The sequence below is a fragment of the Chrysemys picta genome, chromosome 8, assembly GCF_011386835.1.
Source record: "Chrysemys picta bellii isolate R12L10 chromosome 8, ASM1138683v2, whole genome shotgun sequence".
NCBI lineage: Eukaryota > Metazoa > Chordata > Testudines > Emydidae > Chrysemys > Chrysemys picta.
The window spans coordinates 92,128,933-92,150,344 of NC_088798.1; the positions used below are offsets into that span (position 1 = coordinate 92,128,933).

The 21,412-nt window shown below is 42.9% G+C and overlaps 1 protein-coding gene across 1 annotated transcript in view; it reads left to right on the forward strand.

The window, feature by feature from the left end:
* The window catches only part of JAKMIP2 (janus kinase and microtubule interacting protein 2), a 114,634-nt gene that overhangs the window by 788 nt on the left and 92,434 nt on the right, over positions 1–21,412 (forward strand). The gene's annotated exons all lie outside the window — the stretch shown is intronic.

Consider the following 21,412-nt stretch of genomic DNA (forward strand, 5'->3'; position numbering starts at 1 on the left):
TTTTTAAAAATGTTTCTATATAGATCTTGTTTTTGTGGAAGAGGGGTGTGTGTGTGTGTGTGTGTGTGTGTGTGTAAATATACTCACACATTGAGCTGCGTGTCTTTGTATGTACAGTACATGTGCTGTTTTCACTGCCAGTAACTGAAGAAACATTCCAGTTGGGGTGGTGTACAATTTATTCTTCAGTTACTGAATTATTGTCCCTTGGTTTCATTATGGCACTTAGGATAGACCTATATCATGCATTTGGTCTGTTTTATGGCACTAACTACTAATTTGTGCCTGTCTTCATTTGTTTCTATTAATATAAATGGATGTAAGATACTGAACATATACCTTATGGCCAGGGGATGGATGCATAGATAGCTCTAGGTATAGATATTAAAAGTTTAAATAAAGAAATTGGGAGAAGAAATGTCAATGCATATTTTTAAACCTATGGGTTTGCACTCAGAAGTGTCCCATGCACCATTGTACCAGGAAAGGTCAGATTCTCCTTTCTAAATGCCCTGCATTCATTGCGCCAGATTCTGCCTTGATGTACACTCCATGCACAACTTGAACTCTGGGAAGCATGTCAGTGTCATGTAGGGTCTATTTTGTCCAATAATACTGGATTTGATCCTTCAATCCTGGCTCAGGCGAAATTCCCATTGTTCAGGCCTGCTGTTCTGTGTTCATTCCACCAGTGGACAAATGCCAGGCCAAAAGCAGCTGTGCTCTAAATGTTGACATGATTTACATGCCTGCCCAAATTCTGATTCCTGTTACGCTGGTGGAAATCCATAGTAATTCCATTGACTTCAATAGGCTTACACATGGGGTGGGTGAACTCATATGTATATAGTAACGTAGCTTGCAGTGATTTGGCAGTGGGACTAAAAAGTGAGTGTCATATAAATGGATTTGGGGACTAACTTCAGCCCTGGCACAAGCAGGTGCAATTAAGTCAATAGACGTTGCACCCACTGAGCCAGAATCAATCCCATTTTCAAAAGGGGTCAGTCTGCACCTCTGGGAGTTTCACCCTCAGGGGAGAGCAGGAGGTGTTTCCAATGGGAACAGGCAACTGCATCTCTGTTGGGAAATTTGTGGGAGCCCCCCAGCAGAGGTGGCTGAGAGGAGTTGCTGACTCAGTGCATCTGGTCATGCCCTTTCCCAGGACAGCCTTGTTGACTTTTGGAACTCCACCACCTATAATTGGATCCTCTGGAACTCTCCATCCCTGTAACCTCCCTCCTGTTGGACTTGCTGGCTTGGCCATTCTGCCAGGGTCTACACTGGTTGAGGCTGGCCCTGGCCTTGGAGTTGAATTTGTCCACTTGTTTGTGCAGTGTCCAGCACAACCCTAACTGGGATCTCTAGGTGCTATTACAATACAAATAATAGGTAACTACCTTCGGCTGAATTTGCCCCAGCATCTTTCAGTGTCCTCTGATGATATTTTCCTTCGGTTTCCAGTGATTATTTCTAGCTCAGTAAGCTTTTAAACACAGGTCTTCTGTTACCCTACTGTCTTTTGTTTCAGCCTCTACTTAATGGGAAGATAACACAGGTGCAGCACTAGAATGTGGTTGTGCATAACAAACAACAGGTTATTCTCATTTATAAATGCATGGTGGGACCATCTTGACCTTTTATTATTATCAAAACTTTAATGCAGCTGGAAAGCGGATGCATAATTTCCCCATTGTTATTACAAAGGATAACTGACCTCATGGTATTCAAGTCAGAGAAACATTGTGTAACTCTACTGACAGAATGATGCCAGAGTCATTTTCAGATTTTGGTTTCTATTACCCATCCTTTTCCTTTTATCCTGTTATGTGCCAGTTAATATCACATTTTACAAATGCATAAAAGCACTCCTCTTACCATAAAAAGATAATAGGCTAAATTCTGATCCTACTAACGTTGGTTTAAATCAGGTGTAATGCTAATGAAGTCAATGGATCTAACTGATCTCACACTGGTTTCACTCCCAGTATAATGGAGTCACTCCTGATTTACATCAGTGTAAATGAGAGCAGAATCAAGCCTATTAGCCGACAAATGTGGTCCAGTGGTTTAAGCATAGAAATTAGTAAGAAAGGAAGTTCTAATCCCTGAACTGACACCAACTCCATCTGTGGCTTTGGACATCTCATAAACTCTGCTGCCTGTGAAATGGGCAGATAACAATGACAAATTTACTGGGAGAACTAATCAGCTAATGCGTATAGAGCGATTGAACACAGAAAGCACAGAAAAGTGCTAACTGTTACAGAGCTTGTGTATTCACCGGTTGTTTTACATACTGACATGGGGGTTGGTAAAACAATCTTAATTTATTTTGATTTGAATCTAGTTTGATTTGCTTGAAGATAATCTCCCTAGCTGGGGCTAGTATGTGGAAAATTATTCTTCCCGTGACACACTGAGTGTAGAGTGATATGTCCAGAGTATGCTATTAAGCGTAACCCATAAACATGTAATTTCGGCGGATGATTCATAAACTGACTCTGCTTAGTTCACCTGGGGGAATGCTGCAGTCTAGCAGGTGAACCAGGTGAAACTGAATGTGCAGTTTGAACAATGCTGCCAAACCTGCATCTGCAGAGGGCCTGCAGACAATGGGAATCCCAGGAACAGGATGAAATGCTAATGCTATGTTTACTGCATACGTTCCAGTGTCACGTGGTGTGGAGTACTAGTGGCTTCAGGTTGATTGAGAGCTCTGTGGGGATAACTTGAGAATCAGGATATCTCCATCTTTACAGTCACCCTGGCTGAGGAATAACACCAGCTGCCCATCTCGAGCCACTGCTCCCCATAATCCCGCCCCAAACACAGTAGTTCTTGACACATTTCTTGTTCTCCCCACGGGGTTCTTGGACTTGACCCTCATAACCCCATCTCCCAACTGGCAGGAGGAGGAGGGAAGGACACAGTGAATCATGGCCTTGCACATGGGACTTCAGTCATATAGCTTTGCAGGCAAGACCAGATTTGCTCTTGATTCCGAAATGATTAATACCCTTGTCAAAGGAACAGAATAATCTGAACCCACAACCATTGTCTTTATAAACATTGAAACAAATCTTGGCCTCTCTTCATTAGCTTTCAAGGCTCCAATTGTAATTCAAATGTCATGTTTCTGCTGCAATGAGGCCCAGGCAGAAATACTATGTATGGGAATTCTGCCAGTCCCTGCTGTGAGAGTGGAATATGGGCAGGCCAGGCATATGGAGAAAGTACGACCTGGGAACAGGTCTTGCATCTGAAGAAGTGACTTGCATCTGAAGAAGTGAGGTTCTTACCCACGAATGCTTATGCTCCCAATACTTCTGTTAGTCTCAGAGGTGCCACAGGACCCTCTGTTGCTTTTGACCTGGGAACAGGGAAGATGCAAATTCACATCTCGGTGGGTTTCATCCTCCTCTTCTTCCATACGTGTTAGTAGCAGCCACATCCCAGGTTCTACTGGTCCCTTGTTGTGTGTTAAGGGGAAACACTCATCACGCAGGTAGATGCCTTGGAAAAAGCCCCTTTACTCAGGCTTTGCTCTTGTGAACAGAATATGGCCCCTTTGTGACATCCAATCATTTCAATGTGTTTCATCTTAAAGTGTGTTGAGATTGGATCCTAGCATGTTGGGGATATTATTGTACAAGACACCCCCGAAGAGTCTGGCAAAGGCCCCATATAAATACTGGCCACCTCAGAGATACAGGAAGAGGATAGGGATGTGCACCTTCTAGGAACTCATTAGCAAATGTAGCAATGGATGCCCCGGTGCTCCCAGAGACAGAGAGTCTTTTTCATGCTGTGAACAAATTCCTGGAGTTCCATTGGGTCAGTGCATCTTTTGCATTTCCTCAGCTACTTGGCTCGAATCTATCTAACCCATTGGTGAGTGTACGAGGAGTCCGGACTCACCCCTGTGGCACCTCCTGCTGGTCATCCAGGGAATTAGCTCACCAGCCTCTGGAGCACCCTCTGCAGGGCAGTGATCTGCTTTGTCCTCTGCACTGGCCCCGTGTCCCTCCCAGGACCCCAGTGCCCCTGCTCTGGGTGCTGCCCCCTGGCAATACCCACACATGCTAGGTCTCTCCTCCCAGGGGAACCCCCACCCACTAACCCCACCTCACCTCAGGTGAAGGCCACTGCCAGTCACCATCTAGCCCCCACTCTCTGGGGCAGACTGCAGTATAGGCCACTCATCATTGGCAAGGTTGGGTTTGGACCTGCTGCCTTGGACCAGCCCTGGGCTGCCCTCTGCAACCCCCAATACCCCTTGGCCTAATACTAGGCCGCAGCCTGGGGCTTTCCAGGCCAGGGCTCCCCAGCCCTGCTCCACTACAGGTACCCTGTGTCTAGCTCCCTGCAGCCAGGCCCTTCTCTCTCTGAAGGCAGAGAGAGACTCCTGAGCTGCCTGGCTCCCAGCCTCTTATATAGGCCAGCTGAAGCCTGATTGGGGCATGGCCCCAGCTGCAGCCACTTCCCTCAATCAGCTCAGCCTTCATGCTACCTGCTCCCTGGGCTATCTCAGGCCCTTCCAGGCCGGAGCAGAGGTCCACCCCGCTACAGTGAGCATGTGCTAAAAGTCCACCACTGTGCTTGATCCATTGAGAACAATAGTCTGTTACAGTCACAGTTAATGAGACTTTGCTCTTTGCTTCAAGCTGTAGCAGCTCCTGCTTGTTAGCTCTGGATGTCCCCAGTCCTATCTCATAGACTCAGAGACTTTAAGGCCAGAAGGGACCATCTTGCTCATTTAGTCTGACCTCTTGCACATCGCAGGCCACAGATCCTCACCCACGCCCTCCTGTAATAGACCCATAACCCCTGGCTGACTTTCTGAAGTCCTCAAATCATGATTTAAATACTTCAGGTTACAGAGAATCCACCAGTTATTCTATTTTAAACCAGCAAGTGACCCATGCTGCAGAGGAAGGTGAAAAACGACCTGGGTCTCTGCCAATCTGACCGGGGGGGAAATTCCTTCCCAACCCTAATATGGTGATCAGTTGAATCCTGAGCATGTGGGCAAGACCCACCAGGCAGATACCTGGGAAAGAATTCTCTGTAACTCAGCGCCCTCCCCATCTAGCAGGTCCAAATGGGTCACATGCCATTGTAGGCAATCTTCTCATACCATCCCCTCCATAAACCTTATCGAGCTCAGTCTTGAAACAAATTAGGTTTTTTGCCCCCACTGATCTCTTGGAAGGCTGTTCCCAAACTTCACTCCTCCGATGGTTAGAAACCTTCAGCTAATTTCACTTCATCTAATTTCAATGTTCTTGTGTCAGCATTGGCGTTTAACTTGTATAAACTCCTCTCCCTCCCTGGGATGTGTCCCTCTGATGTATTGATAGAGAGCAATCATATCTCCCCTCAGCCTTTGTTTGGTTAGGTTAAACAAGCCAAGCTCCTTGAAATCCCTCCCCTTAAGAAGAAGAACAGGAGGACTTGTGGCACCTTAGAGACTAACAAATTTATTAGAGCATAAGCTTTCGTGGACTACAGCCCACTTCTTCGGATGCATATAGAATGGAACATATATTGAGGAGATATATATACATATGTGTGTATATATATCTCCTCAATATATGTTCCATTCTATATGCATCCGAAGAAGTGGGCTGTAGTCCACGAAAGCTTATGCTCTAATAAATTTGTTAGTCTCTAAGGTGCCACAAGTCCTCCTGTTCTTCTTTTTGCGGATACAGACTAACACGGCTGCTACTCTGAAACCTCCCCTTAAGGTACATTTTCCCTTCCTCCGATCCTCCTAGGAGTCCTTCTCTGCACCTCTTCCAGTTTGAATTCATCTTTCTTAACCATGGGAGACCAGAATTGCACACAATATTCCAGATGAGGTCTCACCAGTACCTACTGGTAGTACCTTGCCTTGGTATGTTGGTGACTGTCCCGCTTACCTGCCACAATAACCCCATATGTTATTTACAAACAGTTTTAGCACATGTTTTTAATGGGCAGCAGGTTTAAAACAAATAAAAGGAAGTTTTTCTTCACACAGCGCACAGTCAACTTGTGGAACTCCTTGCCTGAGGAGGTTGTGAAGGCTAGGACTATAACAGGGTTTAAAAGAGAAGTGGATAAATTCATGGAGGTTAAGTCCATTAATGGCTATTAGCCAGGATAGGTAAGGAATGGTGTCCCTAGCCTCTGTTTGTCAGAGGGTAGAGATGGATGGCCGGAGAGAGATCACTTGATCATTACCTGTTAGGTTCACTCCCTCTGGGGCACCTGGCATTGGCCACTGTTGGTAGACAGGATACTGGGCTAGATGGACCTTTGGTCTGACCCAGTACGGCCATTCTTATGTTATCATAGAATATCAGAGTTAGAAGGGACCTCAGGAGATCATCTAGTCCAACCTCGTGCTCAAAGTAGGACCAATCCCCAGACAGGTTTTTGCCCCAGATCCCTAAATGGCCCTCTCAAAGATTGAACTCACAACCCTGGGTTTAGCAGGCCAATGTTCAAACCACTGAGCTATCCCTCCCCATGTTCTTATGCTTTTATCTATGGCGGAACTAAATATTATGCCCTTTCCTCTCACATGGTCTTGACTTGCTGGTATTCAGCCATGAACAGCCAGCAAGATGAGAGAGCAGGAGGAGTCGCAGAAAAGCTAGACATTGTAAGTCCGTCTCCATCTTGTAGAATCTAATCTAAATGGGCATCATAAAATAATTGCATCCAAATGAAAAGCAAATGCCCATATTAAACGTTCCTTGCAGTGCCTCCATCCTACTTTTAGTTATAATTTTCTATATTAGCATTCATTTTATTGATTGACTTCATTTTTATTTGCTACCAGTCACAACACGCAATTGGCAGGGATCATAGGGCCAAAAGAGATTAACATAAAAGATCTGATACTTGTTGTTTCAATGAGACATGTGGTACACATCTCCTTCATAAGTGTTCAGTACAGTAAGAGTTCTTTTGTACAATAAAGAGCAGAACTAAAGAGATGAAAACTAAGTAGCTTGAGAATGCAAACGATGATTTCTTCTTTTTTACCAAATAATGGAAGGCTGAAGATATTTCTGTCAATTGCAGAAACCATCTATTTGTTCATCTCTTCGCTTCATTGTTAACATGTGTGCCTTCTGTTGACTTTGTGTAACCCATTGTGTAATTGCACAGTGCAAGCTGACTTGTCAATGTTACTTTGATTTCTGCTCACTTTCACATTCTGATTCATGTGCATACTTCTGCAATATTTGGGTTTCAAGACAAGCAGGAGAATGTTTAAATCCAAACAAAGTACTGTAATTGTTTTCATTGAACTTAAAACAGAATTCCTTCCATCAAGGTATTGGGCCACATCCCAGGCTGGTGTAACTGCTCTATCAATTTATACCAGCTAAAAATCTGACCCCATGTTGGTTTTTAACATATTTATCTTTTACAACTTCATGGCTGGATTCTCCATGGCGGGGTCCCTTTAGCCATCATTTAAACCTGAGCAAAGTGGTGATGGAATGCTCAGTATTGTCAGAATTGTCCAAAAAAATCTCTCAGGCACCCCAAAAATATGAAATTGGCTTAAAAATCATGATATTAACAGAAAAATTCATTTTGGATTCTTTCAATTTCCTGAGGATGCTCTCTCAGGTCACATTTTCTGACTTTTCTCCACATCCACGAGGGCTAGAAACATAGTATATTTTTTAATTAAAGCTGAGATTCTTACATAATCACTTGCCTCCAGGAGCTGGGTCTTTAAGAAAAACACCAAATTTCGCAAGCCTTATGATAAAATCACAAGAGTTGGCAAAACTGAATGCTACCAAATCAGAACTGTGGTATTTTTACACCTATGCAAAGCAGGATTAAATGATGACACAAGGGATAGTGCAGAATTAAGCATACAATTTGGGACCTTGATCTATCTACCAGCTGGGATAGTTGAACAGTAAAAAAGATGATGTGCAAATCTCTTCATGAATAAAAACGTTGAGTTCAGTTCACCACAATTTGTGGAATCATATTTGTCTATCTGTAAGTGTTTAGCTGGCTGATGAAGAATTGATAGAACGTCACAAATCCTCAAATTTAATAAATTTTTAGAATGATTTTTCATTCATCTAAAAAATCATAATGGAAAATCATTGTAATCCAATCTGGGAGCAGAAATAAAGCCATGTCATTTAGGTGACCAATCACAAAAAAAAGGGAATAAACCGGTAACAGGCACATGGATAAAAGGAACAAATTAATGAATGATCCAGATACTGAAAATTATTCCTGTAAACTATTTGTCAAATATTTAGAAATAATGAATATATATGAAAATCGGGTAATCCAAAAAGGGCTAATTTTGTTACAAATATAACTTTAAATGGAATAATAATTCATCCATCTTTACTGGAGAACATCCTTTGGAAAGGACAGACGTTGCATTATGCAAGTTCTTTCCTAAATTTATCATTTACAAAATTGTTTTTAGTTCATTTTATAGAAAATAAAATTGCTGGCCAAGAGCAATTAAATATTTTGAATAACTAAGGGTAAAATGCACATTGCTTTCCATTTTCAGTCTGCCTGACTTGGTAGCTTTCGTTTCCCCAAATCAGCTAATATGTTCTAATTTCTGTTTAGTATCCATGCTTCATTTCTCAATCTTCATTTTGAACACTAGTGAAATTATGTTTACTATGATTTCCTTGAACATCTAGGGTAAAGGGTTATGCCTTATGTTACATGGACTGGGCTCAAGAAAGATGTCTTATTGTCACCCTGGAAAGTGAAACTCTAAAGGGGAAAAACATCTGTGAATAGTTGCATGAGAATCTCAGCTTTGTTTAGAGACAAATCAGAAATCATAATGAGTGAACAAAATAAGTGAAAAGTTAAACTTAGCTTGAATCGTAAAAGCTTCAAGTTCTTTTGATTAAATGACTGTACCTGTGACATTTTTGTTTGAAAGTTTTACCACACTTTGTGCTTTCATCTCTTCCTCAGTTAACCTTTGCAGCTGCATGGTCTGGTTCTGAAGACGCTGCAGTTGCTAACTTTCTGACATAGTGGAGGCAGGCTTATTTTCTGACTTGCCTCAGTTTTACTGTAGTGTAACTCCATTCACTGCAATGGAGTTATGCCTGGTTTACACTGGGTTGAGAGCAAAGTCCGGCCTAAAGATTTGGATAAAAATATGCTGAATCAAACTCCACAAATGTTGGGAAAGCTCTTCTGGTAGTATTAAGGTGAGGTAAAAGCTACTCATATGAGCAAAGGTTGCAGAATCGGGCCTCACATATAAGAAAGAAGGGCTAAAGCTACTATGGCGCAGAGTAATAAGAATGCATAAATAAAATTGCAAGACAGTAAAATAAATAATTTAACACCATGCTACAATTGAATGCTTTGTGCCTGGAACATATTGGATCCATGTTCTGAACTAGTACTGTTGGTATTAATTAGCACTAAGCAATAATACTGGGAGACAGGACTCCTTGTTTTCATCCCTACTCTGCCACTGATTTGCTAAAATTCACAGAATCGCTTTTCTTTAAAATGGATATAATATTACTTCCCAGATTCATCTCTGTAAGTCTTAACTATTATTATTATTATCCTTAGAGGTCCTAGGATCACAGGTGTTAGGTAGAAATTATTATTATAATCATTACTTTATTTTATTATTGTTATGCATGTATTTGTTTTAGAGTGATGAGGGTCATATAAGAACCTAGAAAGCTATTTGTCTGCTATCAGTCTATTATTTCTGTGATCTAGGAACCAGGGCCACCCAGAGGGAGTGGCAAGTGGGGAAATTTGCCCCAGGCCCCGGACCCCATAGGGGCCTCCACGAGAATATAGTATTCTATAGTATTGCAACTTTTTTTTATGGAAGGGGCCCCCAAAATTGCTTTGCCCCAGGCCCCCTGAATCCTCTGGGTAGCCCTGCTAGGAACATATTTTTTGTTCCTAGGTTACCATACTTTTATGTCATGCATAGACAAGTCACTCATTTTATATTTGAACTGCTGTTGTATTGATGTTTTCTGCCTCTGGCATTGATCAGAGACAAACTGAATTGTTATTTTTGCATGATCAGACAGTAAAATCTGCCATATTTTTCATGATTCCTTTTTTAATAGGAGAAAATATATAATTCCACTAAATAATAAAAGCTTCAGTGTAAAAGTATTTTTATTAGTCTGGAACTAATTTTAAACATAGATAGGAACGGCTAAATTTGGAGACAGTGTTCAGCAATTTATAGCTAAAAGAGTGATTGCATTAATTAGTTAAGCTGGAAAACTCTTTAACCGTACAATTTCATTTAAAAGAATAGCTAATAAGCACTTCACTGGTGCAACTGAATAGTAAGTAGATACCTGTCCAGTTTCACTGGTTAGCTTTACTGACCCAGTGACATTCGTGCCACATTCACAGGCTTCTTTGTGAGCAGTTCCCTTTTGCACGGTTTCATATATTTTTTGTAGGTCACAGCATGACCTACATGTTGCCTCTGTCTTGGAATATAAGGTCAGCATCTGTGATCTGTGTGGTGGCCTCACAGGGAACTCAATGAGGGTGTAAATATCTTCTTTGGATATTGGTATAGATTGATGTCCATAAGCTTTGTTCCTATTTAAATTCTTCTGTAGATATGTGGGAGAAGGGAAGGGGAGTTCTTGCTTCTGATGCAGCTAGCAAGAAATTATGGGCACATGCAAACTTTGTCTTGAATGCTTTTTAAAATCTGATTTTAGATGCTTTGTCATGACATGTATGGACCAGATTCTCAGCGGGAGTAAATAAGTGTTGTTCCATAGCTATGCTGATTTATGCCAACTGAGCATTTGACCTGAAATGTGTTTATAAGCTGCTCCTGAAGACTAATACAAATCATATATTGTTATCATCTACATGTCTTTACCTATTTTGTAAATAACACCACATGCTGTTAAGGATAAATGATTTGTAAAACCACTTCATGTACCACTTTATATTATTTATTTATTCTTTGACATCCAAATTGTGCGGTTCTTACTCACCAGATCAGTGCAATTGAGAGTAAGGGTGGCATAAAGTGGCACTGGATTTTTCTCTGGTTGGACAATGAAATTGTACAAGTCCCTTAGTTGAGTAAAGACTCCCTACTATCAAATATTTGGTGGAGGTCTTTTTCAGTGAGCTGTCTGTAGGTGTTTCAAAAAAAGTATTCCCTAAACAATTAAATAACAAAGAAATGAGTACAAATCACAGCAATTCAAGAACAGAAAAAAAGACCGATTCCAATAAATAATGTGTTCACAACAGATAATTTGACCGTTTCTATTGAATCTGTTCCTTCCAGTGTTCACAATGATTGTCTCAGGTTAGGCCAGAGGTCGGCAAACTACGGCCCGCGGGATCGTCCGGCCCGGCCCCTGAGCTTCTGGCCCGGGAGGCTTGCCCCCAGCCCCTCCCCCGCTGTTTCCCCTCCTCCGCAGCCTCAGCTCGCTCCACCACCAGCACAATGCTCTGGGCGGCGGGGCTGTGAGCTCCTGGGGCAGCGCAGCTGCAGAGCCGGGGCCTGACCTGGTGCTCTGTGCTGCATGGTGGCGGCAGCATGGTCCGGCTCTAGCCGGGCAATGTGGCTGTAGCACCACCAGCCACCGGTGCTCCAAGCAGCGCAGTAAGGGGGCAGGAGCAGGGGGGGTTGGCTAGAGGGCAGGGGAGTTCGGGGTGGTGGTCAGGGGGTGGGGATGTGGATAGGGATCGGGATAGTCAAGGGAGGAACAGGGGGTTGAATGGGAGCAGGGTTCCTGGGGGGGGCAATCAGGAAGGGGGGGGGGTTGGATGGGGCGGCAGGGGGCACTCAGGGACAGGGGTTCCGGGGGCAGCCAGTGGACAGGAAGAAGGGGTGGTTGGATGGGGCAGGGCTCCCAGGGGGCTGTCAGGAATGAGAGGAGGGGTTGGATGGGGTGGCAGGGGTCGGGGGCAGTCAGGGGACAGGGAGCGGGGTGTGTGTGGATGGGGCAGGGATCCCGGGGGGGCTGTCAGGGAACAGGGGGGGTTGGATGGGGCAGGAGTCCTGGGGGGGGCAGATAGGAAGTGGGGGCCGGGCCACAACCCCCTCCCCTAACCGGCCCTCCATACAATTTACGAAACCCAATGCGGCCCTCAGGCCAAAAAGTTTGCCCTCCCCTGGGTTAGATATGCTATGGTAGGAATAGCCTATCAAAATCAGAAGTAGTCAAAGTAAGAGTGTACATGCCCACTAAGGCTTGAGCTGAACGTTAGTTCTGTTATTGTTTTGTTCGTTTCTTCATTAATAAAGCCAAAACCCCGGAAGGGGTTAAGTCAGTGACTTGGCAATGTGCATGTTTGCTTCAGAGCAAGTTGGGAAAGGCACCGGCTGACATGCGCTATATGACATAGTAATTAATGACCATCGGGCCAGAGTGCACTCCACATATGGGCCAATAAACTCCATGATGTCACCTTTGTGGAGATTCCACTGCATCTTTTCATCAGGGATATGGGGCTTGTTCCCCCTTCCCCAGGGATGAAACCAGGGGTTCCGTACCACAGATCTAGTGGATCCCTTTGGCTGTCCATACAGAGTCCTCCACATTAGTTCTGGGCCCCCTCAGAATCTGACCCAGCTCTTGCTTGCCCTTGGAAACCCTATTTATGGGGATGCTACAGCACAGAGCAGTCTTTGCAGGAACATAGTCTGGATGTATTAACTTTCCTACAGTCGTTCTGCTGAGTGCAGGGGTGTGGATAATGTACATCCCCACAGCCCTCTCCCCAGCCTACTCCTGGCTTTCCATCTCTCTCTGTGTGAAGCGCTTTTTAGATCCAAGGGATAGGGATAGACAGCAGTATTGGATGCCCCTTTCCATGTGGGAAGGGGGAGATCCAGGAGCAGAAAGTCCCTTTTGCATGGAACAGTGCTGTCGCTAGAGCTTGGCACACAAGAGAGAAATATGTGGAACCCTAATGTCAAGAATAGCCCAATTAAGTTCAAGTGTCTTCCCAAGTACAGTGTCTTGATAAGCTAAGAATGCACCTTCAACAGTAGTTATGCAAGACAGAGTGATTTCTAAGCCAGCACTACTTCTCATTTGCATAGTCTTCTTGAAACTAATTGCGGTATTTCTGCCATGTTTGTGACACTCCAGATGGTGGCCCCCACATTTTCCAGGCCAGGGTGATGTCAGCTGGGTGACTGGAATAACATCTACCAGATCATCCAGTCCTATGGTAAAACCCATGGGAGGAGATGTTAGAGGAGAAAATCACTCCAAAGATTCTCTTGAAGAAGGTTGCCCTGTCATCAAGGTTGTCCATAAACTTGGTGGTCCCAGGAGATCCATAGGATGCTAGGGCCACATTCATGAGTGTTCTGTGCCTCCACCATGACTATGGCCCCCAATAACCCCCCACCACTACCACCTTCCTGACAACACAGCTCCAGAGACTCCTCTGGTTTCTGCTGCCCCCAGGACCTCCATGGGAGGCTACACAGGGTGGATAATACAGTCAGCAGCTGTAGTTCTTTTCTAACACATTTCCACAGGCCCAGAATGAGGGTGATGTGCATCCACCTGGTCCCACCCATGCCCTGACCACTCCTCCTCCATGAGCCCACCCACCAGAAACAGGGAGGACCACATGAGAGAGTCCCCTTTCTGTCCTAATCCCGGCTGGACAAACCGGGCCTTGATTGGAGAATTTTAGAAAGACTAACCTAAAAAATTTGCAAATATTCTCCAAAATTCTTTATAAAATAAACTAATCAATGTTTACTTGAGGCCTGTGAATCAGCGAGGAAGGCAGATCAATAAATTCGCCACATGATGGATGTGCTCTGCTGAAGCAGCACTGAGCTCTCTTGCTGGTTGGTTAGATTAGTCCCATTAACTCTAAAGAACCTCAGTGTGATGACTACATTTTGACTGTGTATTTTAGTTCTAATGAAACTGACTTACAGCAGTGGGTAGAGCCAAGCAGGACTGTCATTTTTTTATTACAAAAAGCTGGAATATATTTTTTCCTTTGCGTTTTTGTTTCACAGCAATGGATAAGTTCCAGCCAACATCCTGTCTTATCTGGGGTTAGCCTAACAATTATTCACATGCTTCTATAACACCTTTCAGTCAAAGAGGCTGAAAAACAAGATGTGGTTCAACTATAAAAAGGGACTCTGGGGCCAATCTTGCAAACCTTACCCATGAGAGGAGTCATAGTGAATTAGAGGCCAGAAATGACCACTGTGATCATCTAGGCTGACCTCCTGCCTAACACGGGCCACAGAACTTCCCTGAAATCATTCCTGTTTGAACCAGAGCCTCTCTTTTAGGGGGAAATATCCAATTGTGATTTCAAAATGGCCAGTGATGGAGAATCCACCATAAGCCTTGGTAAATTGTTCCAATGAGGTCAATGGGACTGCTGACACAAGCAAGGATTATGTATGTGAGAAAGGGATGCAGGAAAGGGATTGCTTCCTAAGAGCAAATCCACTGTCCAAACCCATTGTCCTCAACAGGGTTACACAAGTGTGCATGAAGGCAGCATTTGCCTGGATTATTTGTGATGATCCTTGATAAGGAAAGACACCCGCTTGACTCTCAAAGCCTAGGTTGGGTTTGCAGGGCTGGCAGTTAAAAAACCCACCCTCATTTGTAAGGTGAGCACACTTAACATGTAATCAAAAAAGACAAAAAATCACGGCGCCTTACTATGCCATTGTTATAGTCATATTTCAGATTAGAACAGCACTTCAACTAAGGAAGCATCTAAATACTCTGTAAAGAGGAACATGTGCTTCTATTATACACATGAGGAATCGGGGCCAGAGAAGTGAAGGGACAGTTTTTCGAAGTTATCTAGGTGCCTAAAGATGCAGATAGGCACCTCCTGGGCTTTTCAGTAGTACCTAAGCAACTGTGCCTAACTTCCATTGAAAATCTGGCCCAACGTGATTTCACACATGGAGTCTGGAAACTTTTTATTTCATTTTTTTGTAACCAATTCACATTTCTATATGTTGAATGACTGTAGTCCACTTCTCAATGTATCTAATGCTACTATAACTGCCGGGTGGAGGAAGGGACCTGAGCAGCATGCCCTCTGAAAAGATGCAGATAACATTTTGGCTGCTGTTTTGTCCCCAGAGAATACTAGAGTATTGGTTTAACAGATCCTTACTGAGTTGCTGCTAGTAACAATAATGATTCTGCCCTCTTTTGACAGTTTCCATGGAGCTAGAAGCAACTTGGAAATTTTGTGTTCAAATTTTAGTGCAGGAGCCAATGGTAATCTTGGCATGTGTAGTAGGTCTGTGGCAGGGAAATTGTATATGAAACTGTCTTCTTTAAACTGAGCTGTGAACTTAGTAAGAAATTAGACAACAGGAAGTTGTGAATTTGAAGGAACATTAAAGCATCTCAAGCACAGAACTGTTGCAATAATAATAATTAATAACCTGTGGCAGGGAAATTGTATATGAAACTGTCTTCTTTAAACTGAGCTGTGAACTTAGTAAGAAATTAGACAACAGGAAGTTGTGAATTTGAAGGAACATTAAAGCATCTCAAGCACAGAACTGCTGCAATAATAATAATTAATAACCTGAATCTGGGGCTAATTAAGATTTTGCATGTTGGGGTGAGAGGTTGTGAAGATATACGTACTGAAGATCTGTATTTCTGCATTAGGTGAGTAAAATGTATGTAATCTGTAAACTCATGGAACTTGCCGGGTTCTGGGTATAATCTCCTTTTAATTCCCTGTCAAAATCAAAATGCAGAACAGATTTGCCAAAATGTTTGCAGATCTTTAGAGTGACAATGGGCTGATTCTGGGGTGACCTTGGGGGACTGATTTATGGCTTCACGCTGAAATTATGAAAGATCATGGTTTTATTCATTATATCCATTAATCACTTTATTGCACCTTACGGTGGAAGATCAGTGCCAAACCAGTTAATAGTTCTTTGTCCCAACGTTCTGACAGGCTAAAGGCAAACATTATAAGGCAGAGCACATGTGTAGCACCTAGAGGTTGAACGCAAATCCAGGTGAGATTTGGCAATTTAGATTGAGTTTTGCTTTGGATTGTCGGTTCATTCAACCTGACAATCAAATTGAAACTCCGGACATATGGACCGACGAAAATAAGCTCACCGACCCCCATGAATTTAACACTTCTGCCCACCAGTTTTCCAGAGTTCCAGATAAAACCCCATTGTCTTCATGATATATTTGTATTTGAGGCATTGGTTCCAAGAAGAGCCTTTCTGTTACTACTGGAATATTACATGCTGGGGAGATGTTTATTTTATATACATAGTACTTAGAGCCCAAATAAATATATAACCATAAATCTGAGGTGGGGATTTATATAATGTGTAGGGCCAAATTCTTTGATGGTGTAGATTCAGGTAGCACCCCTGACTTCAGTACAGCTGCACAATTGTATGCCAGCGGTGAAAATAAAACAAGAAGGTTCCACTGTAATAGACTATAGATCAACGCGCATGGGAAATGCTTATCTAATTGCCTGTCTACCTTAAGAATTTCTAATGCATTCATCATCAGACTGGTTAAGGTGCTGACTTACCCTAAGCAATACTCCTCCTGGAAGTTTGTACCTTTTGTACAATTAATCAGAAAATGGAGTTACGGTTTCATGTGTACAATACTTTGTGTATCTAGAAATAATTTTCTGCTTCTGAAATACTAGGACTGGCTCATTCCAAATCTGGGTTGATTTACCATTGTGTTACACAGGAAAATACAACAGAGTGCAGAAATTCTGTTAGCAGTGCAACATTGATCTAATTTCCATTAGGAAATACTTTCACTTTGATTTCCCTGCTAACATCCTTTTTTCCAGTGCAGAAACAGAAGAAAAGCTTAAACCTTGAAAGGAAAAAAAATAAGGTCACCAAGTGTTTAATGAGAACATCGATTCTTTGGTGCCCACTGCTTGCATTTCTGTCCTATTGTCCCTTGGTTCAGACATCAGTGCAATTACTGAGCTGTTCTCTCTCCCATTCCCCTGCCTTCTTTGCTTTGTTACCTTCTCACATAGAAACGTTAGAAGGAGGCAGAATTAAAGCAAATTATTTTCCTTAAAATTTTGGGTGCCTTCAAATATACATATCAGGAAAGAATATGCACATCATGCCCAATTGTATTGTGTCATGTTATATCTTTCACTGCTGAAGAAAAGGATTAATACCTTCAGTGAGCTAATACCCTCTAAATACTCTGGAGTAGGGACTGACCATCATGCTGAACTGTGAGATGTGTTTTGTGCTGTTGATATTATATTCCTTCACACAGAAGAGCTGAAATTGGCCTCCTCCTCAACAAATCCTCTGACTCCATCAGAATCTATTTTTCCCCCCTTAGGCCTCACAGTATCAAGCACATTGGTATAAAAAACTAGTAGAATCATGATACACACATTACCCTTGTCCATCACTAGAAGGAGAAAATCAGTATTTGCATCAGCACCCTCAGTCCCATACCAGCCCAAACCTAGAGAAATCTATGGAATCCAAATGTAGAAAGGCACCAACTCATCACCACCTCAATAACTTTCCCTGAAAACAGGCCATTCAAGATAGGACAGTCATCACTGGCAAGGCTGAGTGTGACCCTAAGCATGTTTGAGTATTATTTGCAGTTTACCATCATGATGTTCGGCACAACAATCCATGTTATTAAATGGGCCCAGCGTCCTCCAGCTCATTTTGATCATCCACAAAGGGTATGAGTACATTTCACAGGTGGCTGGGTCAGGTTCAACTCAAAACCTCAGGAAGCAAAAGTGGGGAAGGTTAGTCAACATGCCCGTCGTTTCCTCCTTTTAGCTCTGGCAGTGATCCTAGGGAAGTGACATGTTCAGCCCAAATCTAAGAAATAAGTTAATGCATCGTCATAACAAAATCTACTCAACTTTGTTAGGGTCCTGTGTTTCCTTGAGCCCACGTGATGCCATCTACTGTGACTTTTACCCAACCATAAGACCCAGCCAAAGAAAACTGGATCCAAAATCTAGATAGCAGGAATTTAGAATAGAGCTGGTTGAAAAAATTCAGACGGGAGTTTTCAGCAGGAAAATAGAGATTTCAGAAATTGAAACTTTTGGTGGGTATGTAGTGATAAGTCAAAATTTTGATGAAAATGTCACCAAAGTGTTTTGTTCTGATAAGGTCAAAGTGCTTCATTTAGACTCTAGTGTTATGACGTTTAATATATTATATTTTATATTGGCCACAATGCTAAAAGCAAAATGAAGTGCTTCACCCTTATCAAAAACGAAACCTTTGGTTAAGGACGTTTTAATATATAGAAAACAAAAATCTGGGGAAATTTCTTTTTTGTGGGAAATTTCTACTTCTTGTTCTGATTTGGGACCAAAAAGGAAATTTCAAAATGTAGGCATTTCCTATAGAATGGAAATTCTGTTTTGACCAGCTCTAATTTTGAGGCTTTCATAAAATTCTCTTGGGTTTGGCCCCTGCCCTGGAGGACTTCCTTATTTCTCATGGAGAAAAGGGAAGAGCCCTGAGCAACAGGTTTATTTTTGCAAACAATGTTTTCAAAAGCTCAGTTTAAGAAAAGGCCTTAACAAAGAACACTGACAACAGCCTGTGAGAGAGAGCGAAAAGGGGGAAGGGTTAGTCTCTCAGTATTAGTCATCTGGTGAACAGCCTCTTTGCTCTTAGTACTAGAGATGTTACCAAATGTTAAACTGCAGTGCTTTTTGCTCCCTCTCTGACAACCATCCATTTGGAAGTGAACTTACTTTTAACATATAGCGTAATGCATCCTTGCTTCCTAGCCCAACCTTTCTACGCCCAAATCTAGCCTGAGTCATTACTGAGCACATGGTGGCCTCTCTTTTTTATTGTAGCCACTGACTGCCAGCATTATAACTGCTTTGTAAAATGTTTCAACATGGCTTTAATCCAAAAGGAGCTACCATATATAAAAGAGCATGTGGTTCTTTTTTCTGTTTAATGCTTCGAGACACAAAAAGCCACAGAGGCAACTAACCCTCTCATCTCCCCTAGGGCAACAGGGTGCACTTTCTGGTCAACAAGGCCATTTCTCTTGTGTTCTTCTGTGAACAAGCAGCACTCTCGGAGACACGTGTTAAAGGGCATTTATTTGCCGTCAAGTCATTTATTCATTATGTGCATGTCTGAGGCACATTAATGACTGCGAGATATGCCAAGGAAGAGCAGTTAATGGCCAGATTTATTTTTGTTCTTTGTGTGTGCAGATGTATTTTTAAAACACCACATGCCACTGGGAGCCCTTGGTGGAGAATACGTGCTTGTCAAAAGGGCCATATATTTTCTTTTGAGTCTTAAGAGAAGGAGACACGAAGAAGATACTTATGGGCAAATTGAGGCCAGCCATCCATTTTGTGTCTGTGGAAGAGGTACATATAAGCTGCCCAATAAGACTCCTTTGTTGTCTAATATAGACAGTTTTTTCCCATTTTTATAGTTTCAGGTGAAGGTTGTAGCCATTTAAATGGAGCCCAGCAAAGGGACAATCACTAGCTAATCAGAGCCATGCACATTGGGGGTATATATATGATTCAAAAAAAGAAAAATGTATAGCCCCGACTACCACCTCCTGCCAATCCCTCCCCCTCCTCTGATGTCCCTGTGCACAGGAGAAAGACAAGAATGTCAAGCAATGGCCATTCTAAACACCAAACTTGTAAAGAGCTGCCACCAATGGCCTAGGAAGTGTTGGGCAGACCAAATCTGAAGAAAATGTAGGGCACAACCATACAATGGCAAGTAAATGAACTGAATGGTCCAGTTTCCATCTTTTCTATCTCCATTACTTATGATTGGGTGACAACGTAGCACAGGGATCGGCAACCTTTGGCATGCAGCCCGTCAGGGAAAGCCACTGGCGGGCCGGAACGGTTTGTTTACCTGCTATGTCCGCAGATTCAGCCGATCGCAGCCCCCACTGGCCGCGGTTCACCGTTCCAGGCCAACAGGGGTTGCGGGATGCAGCGGCCAGCACATCCCTCAGTCCGCGCCACTTCCAGCAGCTCCCATTGGCCGGGGATGGCAAACCGCGGCCAGTGGGGAGCTGCGATCGGCCGATCCTGCGGACGCTGCAGGTAAACAAACCATCCCGGCCCGCTAGCGGCTTTCCCTGGCGGGCTGCATGGCAAAGGTTGCCAATCCCTGACGTAGCAGTAATCCTGTTGAACAGAGTGTATGAAGAATGACCCAGCCAATGCCATGAAAACATCCAGCATAGTGAAGGGGAAACACCAAAGGTTAGGTGAACCTTTTTGAACCTAGCAAGAATAAAATCACAACCTCCACTTCTATTTCTACCATCAGTAATCACTGTAGATCACTGGTGGCATCTTAGTACCATATGTGGTGGACCCCCAGAGATCCTAGCTGCTGTGCACCTGCCCCGCCTGCAGGCGGTGTGGGGACCCACAGATCCCCATTTTGTCACAGATATTTTTAGTAAAAGTCAGGGACAGGTCACAGCGTCGTGAATTTTCTTTATTGCCAGAGACCTGTCCCTGACTTTTACTAAAAATATCTGTGACAAAATCTTAGCCTTATTTATGAGTCATAGGTACCCTTTGTAAAATGATAAAAGCAGCAGGGAAGCAAAGAATGGACATGCTTGTTATCTCAGTATTAAAACGGAGAGGAAAAGATCAAAGGACAGCAAGGTCAAAATTACAACTATGTCTTCATCACCTTCCTAGCTGATGGAAGAATGGGAAAATGTATTTGTGAACCATCTATTTGACAACTCAAGGGGAAAATGTGTCAAATTATTCGCTGGATGCTATTCAAAAATCTATAGAACTGGATGAAGAGTGAAAAATGTATTCATGATAAAGTATTCAAAGAAAAATGCCAAATTAATTGTCTAAATTATTTAGAATGAATAATTCAGCCTTCTCTAGCCAATTTCAGTGTTGACTGTTGTAATTTTTTTTTTTGATGAACGGAACGTTTTGCTGCGAGATTGGTTATGTATGTGTTCAACTGCCCTCTGTTGGGTGAAATCAGAACTGCTCAACTATGTGTCACAAATGCTCTTTACTGTGATCAGCTAATGGAAATTCCCCATTAGGTCATAGAGTAGGGGACTGGAGAGCTTATCTTTGGCTCAAGAGTTCTACTGCTGCTGCTGCCCTAAAGTTCTGAGTAGCCAAGCTGGACTGCGTGGTGACAACTGTGAAATGCACATGGATTTGTAACAACATTTCACCAAAGGTTGCAGTTGATCCAGAACCAGCTCAAACTGGTTAGGACTTTGGGATTAGATCCATGTCCTTGAAATAAGTGTCAGAAAGAGAAGCAGCAGAAGGGGATGTCAAAAAGGTTCTAAACCTGACACTGGAACTAACTGTGATA